The sequence below is a fragment of the Argiope bruennichi genome, chromosome 4 (genome assembly GCF_947563725.1).
Source record: "Argiope bruennichi chromosome 4, qqArgBrue1.1, whole genome shotgun sequence".
NCBI lineage: Eukaryota > Metazoa > Arthropoda > Arachnida > Araneae > Araneidae > Argiope > Argiope bruennichi.
The window spans coordinates 44,511,753-44,526,241 of record NC_079154.1 but is presented as its reverse complement, the minus strand read 5'-3'; positions in this window follow the sequence as shown (position 1 = coordinate 44,526,241).

Below are 14,489 nucleotides of genomic sequence, written 5' to 3'. Positions count from 1 at the left end.
ATATTATAAAACGTTGTATTTTTTCCAACTTTTTTACAAGTACTTGATTTTACCTTTATTGAAAAAAATCTGTAAGTTAGCCCTGTTTTAGGTCATTAAAAATTATCTAACTTTGCCTATTGAAAACATAACCTTTAAGTTAGAATACATAAACACAATATTCACTGAAGCTTGAGAAAAACTGTGATTTGATGTTTCTAACAATTTTAAAATTTATTGGCTTAAAAAATCTATAAGATAAAAAATTGCTTTTTCAGACTTTATTAGTCTGAATGAAAAATGTTTTGCTATAAAATTTATTTTTAATATCATTCCTTATTTTTAATCAGAATATAAAATTTTTAGATTATTTCTGTTTTTACTATTTATCTTTTACAGTTCAGAATTAAACATATTATGAATAGTGTATTTTTTATTTAAGTATAAAAATTAATTTATTGCATTTTCTGTAAAATTAAATATATATTAATCATCGATGAATGAATTAAAAACTATCATTCTTATATTTCATTTTGTTAAACGAATAAAGAATTTCATACTTTTCTTTTGAAGTCATTTCAAGAAAAGATATATTCGAAAAACATAAATGTTGAATGTTTTCCTCTTATTTGCTCTTATATATATAGTATAAATAGTTGTAAAGAGTGATAAAATAAATAAAGTAGAGGAAAAAGAAAATATTCTGCGCTATTCATTTTTATTCCATGTTATATAAGTTCATTATAAATTTAGGTTCCAAACAACATCATTATAATTTGATTTCAAATACAAGAATAGCTACGATTTTTGCCGATAAAAACATAAGTAAAAAATAATATAAATTTAAAAAATATTTTTAATATCCTAACGAAAGGAAGTATCTTTAATAAAAAGGCAAGTTTTGAAAAAAGAATGAAGTTAAGTTAAAAAATAAGTATAAAAACTTATTTTCCTATGAGTTTTATTTGATTTCAAATGTTTTCATATGGAAAACGATTATAAAAAAACCGTTTTTCGAAGTGATAACAAATTTGTTTTAAAAAAAAAGAAAGTAATTTTGTTTTCGATATGTTTTTATATTTCCATACTTTTATGCTAGAATAACTCCAATACATCATGAAAAGACCGAACATTATTTTTTAGATTAAATTTATAAGTATTCAAATTCTTGTGGCAATAATTTTAAGTTTAAAGAAAAATTCCAATTGAATCAATTCATAAGTATGCAAGCATAATAATGTTTTCAGAGTCGATTCTTAAAATGTCGATTCTTCATGAAATAAAATACGTAAAAAATGTTACAAAATTAAATAACGTGGGTTTTATCAATAAAAGAAATGCTTTTGAACTTTTAGCGACATTCGATAACATAAATTCAATTTTTCATAGCGTTCTATAAACCTGCTTTTTATATTTATTTCTTCCGGTAAAAAGAAAAAAAATATTGAGATTTGAATAATTTTATTCCAAAGAACTTTAAAGCAATTTATCTTTTTTTATCATTAAAAAAAAGGTTTGAATATTTGGTTTGAATATAAAATCTTTTTAAAAAATGTCATTCCTCAATGTTTTTAAATTTAATCGACTTATTTTTTAAGACCGAATGCTGTATTTTGAACGAACATTACGAAGAAAAAAAATTAGTTTTCGGAATTTACAAAAAGATTCATATTTAATCCCAGCAGTATTGCGTTTTTATTTAAAATCTGTTTTCATCTACATTTTTAGATTCACTGATAATAAATTCTATGGAGAAAATATTTCATTCTTGGACAAATAATTTTTTTGTAATAGATATTTATACAGTTTTTCATACTTTTTCTTATATCCACAATTTTATGCAACATGCATTATTTTTATTACAGATAATGGTATTATTACAAGTATTAGATTTTTTGCTCATAATAAGAATTTATGGTCTATGGTTTATGATTTCTTTTATCAATAATTATACTAAATTAGTTCCAGATTTTATGTATGCTAATAATATAAAAACAAAAAAGAAATAAAAATTATAAATATAATAACAAAAATTTAAAAAAAAGTGAAAAAAGAAAGTAAATTGGATTAAAGAATAATAATACATAAGACATATGAAACAAAAGAATGAAAAATACAGAAAACATGTGAAACGAATGATAAAACAGATGCAACAACAACTTAGAAAAGGAACAACTTAAAAAAGAATCGTAAATAAATAGCAAGGGTGGAAATAAAATATGAAACAGAATGTGAAATAAGGTGATTGGCTCAGTAACTGTTTATTAAAGAATGAAATTAATGTGGATTGCAAAAGGAATTAAAGCATTTTCTGAAATAATATCAAGTATTAAAATTTAAAAAAAAGAAACCTCAGTATTATCCCCAAATGTTACATTTTAGCAATGTGGTAAGATGGATAAGTGTTGGAAAGCTTAGATACAATATAAATAAATACAAAGAAAGTGCATGATGGACTAAGGTAAATTAAATTGAAAAGATACTAAAAATTAAAAAAAAAAAACACGAAGAAATTTTAAGGAAAGTTTATCACAAAAAAGAACAATAAGAAGTATGAGAGAAAGTCAAAAAGTAAAGGGAATTTTGTAATTTCTCTTTCTAGGGGTTGGTAAGACTGTTAGTATCCAACGATGAAATAGTGTAGTCGGCAACACTTCTATGCAATGTGTCACTCTTATTTCCGAGTAAGTCGTGGCAGACCGTTAAATATGGTAGCTGCATTGTCGATCTACATCAAGGAGGAAATGAGGGTGGTGATTTCGGTTTTTGTCTGAGGAAAATATTAAACTTGCGGAAATTATTCCTCGAAAGCAAACGCAGTATGATGACAGCTGTTCTTCGCGAAGCAAGATTTAAGAATGGATAAAGCGTTTCAAACTAGGAATAACTTCCTTATGTGACTACGAAAAATCGGACAGGCCATCGCTGTGAACCACTGAGGGCACTTTGAAAGCCATTGATGATATGGTGATAGAAAATAGATTAACTGAAACCTGTAATCGTATCCTAACGTTATGGAAAATTGCGAAAAGATGTCATCCAGCTGCAAATTAACACTTGAGTAAATGTTACTTAATGGACTGTTGAAACAATAAAGTGCTGGAATACCCGCCGTACAGTCCAGACCTGACTGCAAGTGATTTTCATATGTTTGGACCCTTGAAGAAGAGGAAGAAGATTTGAAACCGGTGAAGAAAGTCATTGATGCGGTGCAAAATTGCTTACAGATACAACCGAAAAACGTTTTTCTGACGGAATCAAACAACTTGTGAAATGTTGGGAAAAGGGTGTTGAAGTCAAGGTGGTTTTGTAGAAAAATTTGTATGTTTCAGCTTTCTGTCATAAAAAAATGCACCTTTTCTCAAATGCCCCTTTACTTTTTGACTCTCTTTCGTATATCTCTGGTGAATAGCCGATGTTTAAATTATATGAATTCATGAGTTTGGCGCGTTTTTCTGATTGTAGTCAAGTTAGGACTAAGATGTTATATATGTGAAAGATGAAAATAATGTTAGAAGATTTATATTTGAAATAAAAAGATGCAAAATGAAAAAAAAGTATTAAAATAAAAAAAAAAAACATTTTAAATAAAAGGTGTCTGAAAAAAAAATAATGTCCGTAAAGTAGTATTATTTCTAAACATAATTTTTTTTAAAAATAAAAGTTTAGTGGAAAGTATTCCAAGGGAAAGTATTAATATTTGGAATTCTTAAACTCCAGCCAAAGGATGTCCTTCTGCAATTTGCATTTGCACCAAGATTGCTTTGGTAATTCTTTAATTTCATTTGAAAGCCATACACTGATGAGTTAAAGATAAAAGAGAGTATAATATTGCTACTGAAGCTTTCTATTAAGCATTTATTATAATTGCACTTAATAGATATAGTTCATTATAATTGCTCTTAATATATTTTGAAATAATTCTATTCTTCTATTATTATAAAATTAAAGAATAAAATTATTTATATTTATTTCTATTAATTATTTTTGCTATTTACGACAAAGGATGCGAATTCAAATTTAGCTTTAATAAGTATATTTTTGAAACTGTAATATCTCATAAGAATTGACAAAACTGCTATTATAAATGAACCCAAAAGAATTAACAAAGTGTACTATGAAACTGATTGAATCAAGAATCAAATTAGGCTTAATACAATAAATGATTTCTAGACTTTTGTAAAGATAATATATTAGTCTTTCTTTCAAAGAAAACCAAACAAATTTATTCAATTTTGTAAATTTATCGATATATTCTTCCACGAAATCTAGTAAACTATTTGCGGAAATTATTAATATAATTTCCTTGAATTCTCCCTAGTATATTTGTAATTGCTAATCCACTTATTCAAAATTTTGCTTGGAACTAAAATAAATATTCAGTATAGAATAAAGGTTACTTTTCTGTTAGCCGGGCGCAGGCGGAAAAATCGCCAAATAATGTAGAATTCCGCTAATTTTTTTACGCAAAATTCGCGTTTGGTTCTCAATTGGCGACATTTGCGCCCGTCTAACCGAAAAATACCGAATAAAGCAATATATAATTCTTAAAAGATATAAATAAACATGTAAATTTAAAATTATTTTTGTTGTAAATATTTAGAAAAAAAAATGGAGATTTCTGACAATCCAGGAATGTTCGATTCCTGGAATTCAGCTTATTTTTCCCATAAATTCACAATCCACATTTTTTCAATAACTGTAGAATTTTTTATCTTTCAAAAAGAAATCTGTAGGACAAGTTCTTGGAATCTTAAATATCTTGAAAAGCATTATTCTAGGAAGAACGGAAATATTTGAATATTATCTATTAAACTGAAGCAAACATAAAATATCATGGTTATTTCTGATTGCAGTGGAATAAGTGTAATGATAATAAAAGTAATTCTCAAATATTTACATTGAAATTTTTTCACACTTATAAAACATTCCAGATATTTTTTTCAGTGATTGAATATATCTATAGAAGTTACTAAGCTGGTACAAGCTATTTATCTGCTTTCGATTTTTTTTTTCAGTATCAGTCATAATGCATGTTTTCTTATATGATACTTCAAGAAATGTCAGATTAAGAAATTCAAATTTCAAGTATATATTTAGCAGTTTAATGATATTAAGACTCTTTTGATGTATCTGAGGTAAAAGATAGTAAAAAGTTATGAAAAACTTTGGTTTTTAAGCGAAGAATTAATCGTGCAGCTATTTTGCTACATTTTTTTATTTCCATTTATAAGCTTGACATGGTTGTTCCAAAGGACGAAGATGAGTATTTGGAAATGAAATCCCTTTTTAGATGCTTTTTGATGAGCATTTGTAAAAAATACCGACAGATTATAATAGCTGTAGAAGAATTAGATTTAAACTGGAAACTTCGAAAAATACAAAGATGTATGTATGTTGTATGAATAGTTCTACCATTAAGAATACAACACAATCAAAATGTATATTGTAAAATATATATTGATAAAGAGAGGTTTTAACTTTTATTGCAGGACTGTTATAATGTGACATTGTTTAATCCATAATACAACAATTTGGTATATATATATTTTTTTAATTTCCTGAAAAAATAATTAAAATTTTTAAAAATATTTTTTTTTAATTATTTAAAACAGGATGTTTTTCCAAAAAGATAACAAAATAAATAAAACGTCCTGCATTCTAGGGTTAACTATAACAAGATTTAAAAGTTGAAGTTATTAAGGTAGATTAATGTAATTCCGTAGCCATTTCCTTTAGCTTAAAGTATGTATGGATAAATTGGATTACATTTTAAAAATTTTTTAGAATAAATATTAATTATTTTTAACAAGCGCATTTGAAATATATTATTAATATATCAGTTCATAATGCAGAATATAATTAATTTACAATGTGAAATATATCAATATAAAAAGCTTCAAATTAATACCATCCAACGCAGTTTTTCAAAATTTAGAGGACGAGGAAAAAATTGAATTTTTTACAAGCAACAATGAAAATTTCTGTTTTTTTTTTTTTTTTGACAAATCCGGTATTCAGCCGCATTTGCTTAGTAGATTTTTAAAATATATATATAAAAAAATATGATAAATGGTGATGGTTAGTAAGCGATACTATTATGCTAAGCAATCTTTCTAGGAAATTAAGTGTAAAAAAAAAAAAAAAAAACTCCTTGAAAATCGTAATCAGAAATCACCTTCATTTACTATCTGGTATTCATAAATATGTTTATTATTTATACTCCGGTATTCAGCCGCATTTGCTTAGTAGATTTTTAAAATATATATATAAAAAAATATGATGAATGGTGATGGTTAGTAAGCGATACTATTATGATAAGCAATCTTTCTAGGAAATTAAGTATAAAAAAAAAAAAAAACTCCTTGAAAATCGTAATCAGAAATCACCTTCATTTACTATCTGGTATTCATAAATATGTTTATTATTTATACTCCGGTATTCAGCCGCATTTGCTTAGTAGATTTTTAAAATATATATATAAAAAAATATGATGAATGGTGATGGTTAGTAAGCGATACTATTATGATAAGCAATCTTTCTAGGAAATTAAGTGTAAAAAAAAAAAAAAAACCTCCTTGAAAATCGTAATCAGAAATCACCTTCATTTACTCTCTGGTATTCATAAATATGTTTATTATTTATACTCCGGTATTCAGCCGCATTTGCTTAGTAGATTTTTAAAATATATATATAAAAAAATATGATGAATGGTGATGGTTAGTAAGCGAAACTATTATGATAAGCAATCTTTCTAGGAAATTAAGTGTAAAAAAAAAAAAAAAAAAAAACTCCTTGAAAATCGTAATCAGAAATCACCTTCATTTACTATCTGGTATTCATAAATATGTTTATTATTTATACTCCGGTATTCAGCCGCATTTGCTTAGTAGATTTTTAAAATATATATATAAAAAAATATGATGAATGGTGATGGTTAGTAAGCGATACTATTATGATAAGCAATCTTTCTAGGAAATTAAGTGTAAAAAAAAAAAAAAAAACCTCCTTGAAAATCGTAATCAGAAATTACCTTCCTTTACTATCTGGTGTTCATAAATATGTTTATTATTTATACTCCGGTATTCAGCCGCATTTGCTTAGTAGATTTTTAAAATATATATATATAAAAAAATATGATGAATGGTGATGGTTAGTAAGCGATACTATTATGCTAAGCAATCTTTCTAGGAAATTAAGTGTAAAAAAAAAAAAAAAAACCTCCTTGAAAATCGTAATCAGAAATCACCTTCATTTACTCTCTGGTATTCATAAATATGTTTATTATTTATACTCCGGTATTCAGCCGCATTTGCTTAGTAGATTTTTAAAATATATATATAAAAAAATATGATAAATGGTGATGGTTAGTAAGCGATACTATTATGCTAAGCAATCTTTCTAGGAAATTAAGTGTAAAAAAAAAAAAAAACTCCTTGAAAATCGTAATCAGAAATCACCTTCATTTACTATCTGGTATTCATAAATATGTTTATTATTTATACTCCGGTATTCAGCCGCATTTGCTTAGTAGATTTTTAAAATATATATATAAAAAAATATGATAAATGGTGATGGTTAGTAAGCGATACTATTATGCTAAGCAATCTTTCTAGGAAATTAAGTGTAAAAAAAAAAAAAAAAAACTCCTTGAAAATCGTAATCAGAAATCACCTTCATTTACTCTCTGGTATTCATAAATATGTTTATTATTTATACTCCGGTATTCAGCCGCATTTGCTTAGTAGATTTTTAAATATATATATATATATATAAAAAAATATGATGAATGGTGATGGTTAGTAAGCGATACTATTATGCTAAGCAATCTTTCTAGGAAATTAAGTGTAAAAAAAAAAAAAAAAAACTCCTTGAAAATCGTAATCAGAAATCACCTTCATTTACTCTCTGGTATTCATAAATATGTTTATTATTTATACTCCGGTATTCAGCCGCATTTGCTTAGTAGATTTTTAAAATATATATATAAAAAAATATGATAAATGGTGATGGTTAGTAAGCGATACTATTATGCTAAGCAATCTTTCTAGGAAATTAAGTGTAAAAAAAAAAAAAAACTCCTTGAAAATCGTAATCAGAAATCACCTTCATTTACTATCTGGTATTCATAAATATGTTTATTATTTATACTCCGGTATTCAGCCGCATTTGCTTAGTAGATTTTTAAAATATATATATAAAAAAATATGATAAATGGTGATGGTTAGTAAGCGATACTATTATGCTAAGCAATCTTTCTAGGAAATTAAGTGTAAAAAAAAAAAAAAAAAACTCCTTGAAAATTGTAATCAGAAATCACCTTCATTTACTATCTGGTATTCATAAATATGTTTATTATTTATACTCCGGTATTCAGCCGCATTTGCTTAGTAGATTTTTAAAATATATATATAAAAAAATATGATGAATGGTGATGGTTAGTAAGCGATACTATTATGATAAGCAATCTTTCTAGGAAATTAAGTGTAAAAAAAAAAAAAAACTCCTTGAAAATCGTAATCAGAAATCACCTTCATTTACTATCTGGTATTCATAAATATGTTTATTATTTATACTCCGGTATTCAGCCGCATTTGCTTAGTAGATTTTTAAAATGTATATATAAAAAAATATGATGAATGGTGATGGTTAGTAAGCGATACTATTATGATAAGCAATCTTTCTAGGAAATTAAGTGTAAAAAAAAAAAAAAAAACCCCTTGAAAATCGTAAAAAGAAATTACCTTCCTTTACAATCTTGTGTTCATAAATATGTTTATTATTTATACTCCGGTATTCAGCCGCATTTGCTTAGTAGATTTTTAAAATATATATATAAAAAAATATGATGAATGGTGATGGTTAGTAAGCGAAACTATTATGATAAGCAATCTTTCTAGGAAATTAAGTGTAAAAAAAAAAAAAAAAAAAAAAAAAAACTCCTTGAAAATCGTAATCAGAAATCACCTTCATTTACTATCTGGTATTCATAAATATGTTTATTATTTATACTCCGGTATTCAGCCGCATTTGCTTAGTAGATTTCTAAAATATATATATAAAAAAATATGGTGAATGGTGATGGTTAGTAAGCGATACTATTATGCTAAGCAATCTTTCTAGGAAATTAAGTGTAAAAAAAAAAAAAAAACCTCCTTGAAAATCGTAATCAGAAATCACCTTCATTTACTCTCTGGTATTCATAAATATGTTTATTATTTATACTCCGGTATTCAGCCGCATTTGCTTAGTAGATTTTTAAAATATATATATAAAAAAATATGGTGAATGGTGATGGTTAGTAAGCGATACTATTATGCTAAGCAATCTTTCTAGGAAATTAAGTGTAAAAAAAAAAAAACTCCTTGAAAATCGTAATCAGAAATCACCTTCATTTACTATATGGTATTCATAAATATGTTTATTATTTATACTCCGGTATTCAGCCGCATTTGCTTAGTAGATTTTTAAAATATATATATAAAAAAATATGATGAATGGTGATGGTTAGTAAGCGATACTATTATGCTAAGCAATCTTTCTAGGAAATTAAGTGTAAAAAAAAAAAAAAAACCTCCTTGAAAATCGTAATCAGAAATCACCTTCATTTACTATCTGGTGTTCATAAATATGTTTATTATTTATACTCCGGTATTCAGCCGCATTTGCTTAGTAGATTTTTAAAATGTATATATAAAAAAATATGATGAATGGTGATGGTTAGTAAGCGATACTATTATGATAAGCAATCTTTCTAGGAAATTAAGTGTAAAAAAAAAAAAAAAAAACCCTTGAAAATCGTAATCAGAAATTACCTTCCTTTACTATCTGGTGTTCATAAATATGTTTATTATTTATACTCCGGTATTCAGCCGCATTTGCTTAGTAGATTTTTAAAATATATATATAAAAAAAATATGATGAATGGTGATGGTTAGTAAGCGATACTATTATGCTAAGCAATCTTTCTAGGAAATTAAGTGTAAAAAAAAAAAAAAAACCCTTGAAAATCGTAATCAGAAATTACCTTCCTTTACAATCTTGTGTTCATAAATATGTTTATTATTTATACTCCGGTATTCAGCCGCATTTGCTTAGTAGATTTTTAAAATATATATATAAAAAAATATGATGAATGGTGATGGTTAGTAAGCGAAACTATTATGATAAGCAATCTTTCTAGGAAATTAAGTGTAAAAAAAAAAAAAAAAACTCCTTGAAAATCGTAATCAGAAATCACCTTCATTTACTATCTGGTATTCATAAATATGTTTATTATTTATACTCCGGTATTCAGCCGCATTTGCTTAGTAGATTTCTAAAATATATATATAAAAAAATATGATGAATGGTGATGGTTAGTAAGCGATACTATTATGATAAGCAATCTTTCTAGGAAATTAAGTGTAAAAAAAAAAAAAAAAACCTCCTTGAAAATCGTAATCAGAAATTACCTTCCTTTACTATCTGGTGTTCATAAATATGTTTATTATTTATACTCCGGTATTCAGCCGCATTTGCTTAGTAGATTTTTAAAATATATATATAAAAAAAATATGATGAATGGTGATGGTTAGTAAGCGATACTATTATGCTAAGCAATCTTTCTAGGAAATTAAGTGTAAAAAAAAAAAAAAACCTCCTTGAAAATCGTAATCAGAAATCACCTTCATTTACTCTCTGGTATTCATAAATATGTTTATTATTTATACTCCGGTATTCAGCCGCATTTGCTTAGTAGATTTTTAAAATATATATATAAAAAAATATGGTGAATGGTGATGGTTAGTAAGCGATACTATTATGCTAAGCAATCTTTCTAGGAAATTAAGTGTAAAAAAAAAAAACTCCTTGAAAATCGTAATCAGAAATCACCTTCATTTACTATATGGTATTCATAAATATGTTTATTATTTATACTCCGGTATTCAGCCGCATTTGCTTAGTAGATTTTTAAAATATATATATAAAAAAATATGATGAATGGTGATGGTTAGTAAGCGATACTATTATGCTAAGCAATCTTTCTAGGAAATTAAGTGTAAAAAAAAAAAAAAAAACCTCCTTGAAAATCGTAATCAGAAATCACCTTCATTTACTATCTGGTGTTCATAAATATGTTTATTATTTATACTCCGGTATTCAGCCGCATTTGCTTAGTAGATTTTTAAAATGTATATATAAAAAAATATGATGAATGGTGATGGTTAGTAAGCGATACTATTATGATAAGCAATCTTTCTAGGAAATTAAGTGTAAAAAAAAAAAAAAAACCCTTGAAAATCGTAATCAGAAATTACCTTCCTTTACTATCTGGTGTTCATAAATATGTTTATTATTTATACTCCGGTATTCAGCCGCATTTGCTTAGTAGATTTTTAAAATATATATATAAAAAAAATATGATGAATGGTGATGGTTAGTAAGCGATACTATTATGCTAAGCAATCTTTCTAGGAAATTAAGTGTAAAAAAAAAAAAAAAACCTCCTTGAAAATCGTAATCAGAAATCACCTTCATTTACTCTCTGGTATTCATAAATATGTTTATTATTTATACTCCGGTATTCAGCCGCATTTGCTTAGTAGATTTTTAAAATATATATATAAAAAAATATGGTGAATGGTGATGGTTAGTAAGCGATACTATTATGCTAAGCAATCTTTCTAGGAAATTAAGTGTAAAAAAAAAAAACTCCTTGAAAATCGTAATCAGAAATCACCTTCATTTACTATATGGTATTCATAAATATGTTTATTATTTATACTCCGGTATTCAGCCGCATTTGCTTAGTAGATTTTTAAAATATATATATAAAAAAATATGATGAATGGTGATGGTTAGTAAGCGATACTATTATGCTAAGCAATCTTTCTAGGAAATTAAGTGTAAAAAAAAAAAAAAAAACCTCCTTGAAAATCGTAATCAGAAATCACCTTCATTTACTATCTGGTGTTCATAAATATGTTTATTATTTATACTCCGGTATTCAGCCGCATTTGCTTAGTAGATTTTTAAAATATATATATAAAAAAAATATGATGAATGGTGATGGTTAGTAAGCGATACTATTATGCTAAGCAATCTTTCTAGGAAATTAAGTGTAAAAAAAAAACTCCTTGAAAATCGTAATCAGAAATCACCTTCATTTACTATCTGGTATTCATAAATATGTTTATTATTTATACTCCGGTATTCAGCCGCATTTGCTTAGGAGATTTTTAAAATATATATATATAAAAAAATATGATGAATGGTGATGGTTAGTAAGCGAAACTATTATGCTAAGCAATCTTTCTAGGAAATTAAGTGTAAAAAAAAAAACTCCTTGAAAATCGTAATCAGAAATCACCTTCATTTACTATCTGGTGTTCATAAATATGTTTATTATTTATACTCCGGTATTCAGCCGCATTTGCTTAGTAGATTTTTAAAATATATATATAAAAAAAATATGATGAATGGTGATGGTTAGTAAGCGATACTATTATGCTAAGCAATCTTTCTAGGAAATTAAGTGTAAAAAAAAAACTCCTTGAAAATCGTAATCAGAAATCACCTTCATTTACTATCTGGTATTCATAAATATGTTTATTATTTATACTCCGGTATTCAGCCGCATTTGCTTAGGAGATTTTTAAAATATATATATATAAAAAAATATGATGAATGGTGATGGTTAGTAAGCGATACTATTATGCTAAGCAATCTTTCTAGGAAATTAAGTGTAAAAAAAAAACTCCTTGAAAATCGTAATCAGAAATCACCTTCATTTACTATCTGGTATTCATAAATATGTTTATTATTTATACTCCGGTACTCAGCCGCATTTGCTTAGTAGATTTTTTAAATATTTATATATATAAAAAAAATATGATAAATGGTGATGGTTAGTAAGCGATACTATTATGCTAAGCAATCTTTCTAGGAAATAAAAGTGTAAAAAAAAACTCCTTGAAAATCGTAATCAGAAATCACCTTCATTTACTATCTGGTATTCATAAATATGTTTATTATTTATACTCCGGTATTCAGCCGCATTTACTTAGTAGATTTTTAAAATATATATATAAAAAAAATATGATGAATGGTGATGGTTAGTATGCGATACTATTATGCTAAGCAATCTTTCTAGGAAATTAAGTGTAAAAAAAAAAGAAAAAACTCCTTGAAAATCGTAATCAGAAATCACCTTCCTTTACTATCTGGTGTTCATAAATATGTTTATTATTTATACTCCGGTATTCAGCCGCATTTGCTTAGTAGATTTTTAAAATATATATATAAAAAAATATGATGAATGGTGATGGTTAGTAAGCGAAACTATTATGATAAGCAATCTTTCTAGGAAATTAAGTGTAAAAAAAAAAAAAAAAACTCCTTGAAAATCGTAATCAGAAATCACTTTCATTTACTATCTGGTATTCCTAAATATGTTTATTATTTATACTCCGGTATTCAGCCGCATTTGCTTAGTAGATTTTTAAAATATATATATAAAAAAATATGATGAATGGTGATGGTTAGTAAGCGATACTATTATGATAAGCAATCTTTCTAGGAAATTAAGTGTAAAAAAAAAAAAAAACCTCCTTGAAAATCGTAATCAGAAATTACCTTCCTTTACTATCTGGTGTTCATAAATATGTTTATTATTTATACTCCGGTATTCAGCCGCATTTGCTTAGTAGATTTTTAAAATATATATATAAAAAAAATATGATGAATGGTGATGGTTAGTAAGCGATACTATTATGCTAAGCAATCTTTCTAGGAAATTAAGTGTAAAAAAAAAAAAAACACCTCCTTGAAAATCGTAATCAGAAATCACCTTCATTTACTCTCTGGTATTCATAAATATGTTTATTATTTATACTCCGGTATTCAGCCGCATTTGCTTAGTAGATTTTTAAAATATATATATAAAAAAATATGATGAATGGTGATGGTTAGTAAGCGATACTATTATGCTAAGCAATCTTTCTAGGAAATTAAGTGTAAAAAAAAAACTCCTTGAAAATCGTAATCAGAAATCACCTTCATTTACTATCTGGTATTCATAAATATGTTTATTATTTATACTCCGGTATTCAGCCGCATTTGCTTAGGAGATTTTTAAAATATATATATATAAAAAAATATGATGAATGGTGATGGTTAGTAAGCGATACTATTATGCTAAGCAATCTTTCTAGGAAATTAAGTGTAAAAAAAAAACTCCTTGAAAATCGTAATCAGAAATCACCTTCATTTACTATCTGGTGTTCATAAATATGTTTATTATTTATACTCCGGTATTCAGCCGCATTTGCTTAGTAGATTTTTAAAATATATATATAAAAAAAAATATGATGAATGGTGATGGTTAGTAAGCGATACTATTATGCTAAGCAATCTTTCTAGGAAATTAAGTGTAAAAAAAAAACTCCTTGAAAATCGTAATCAGAAATCACCTTCATTTACTATCTGGTATTCATAAATATGTTTATTATTTATACTCCGGTATTCAG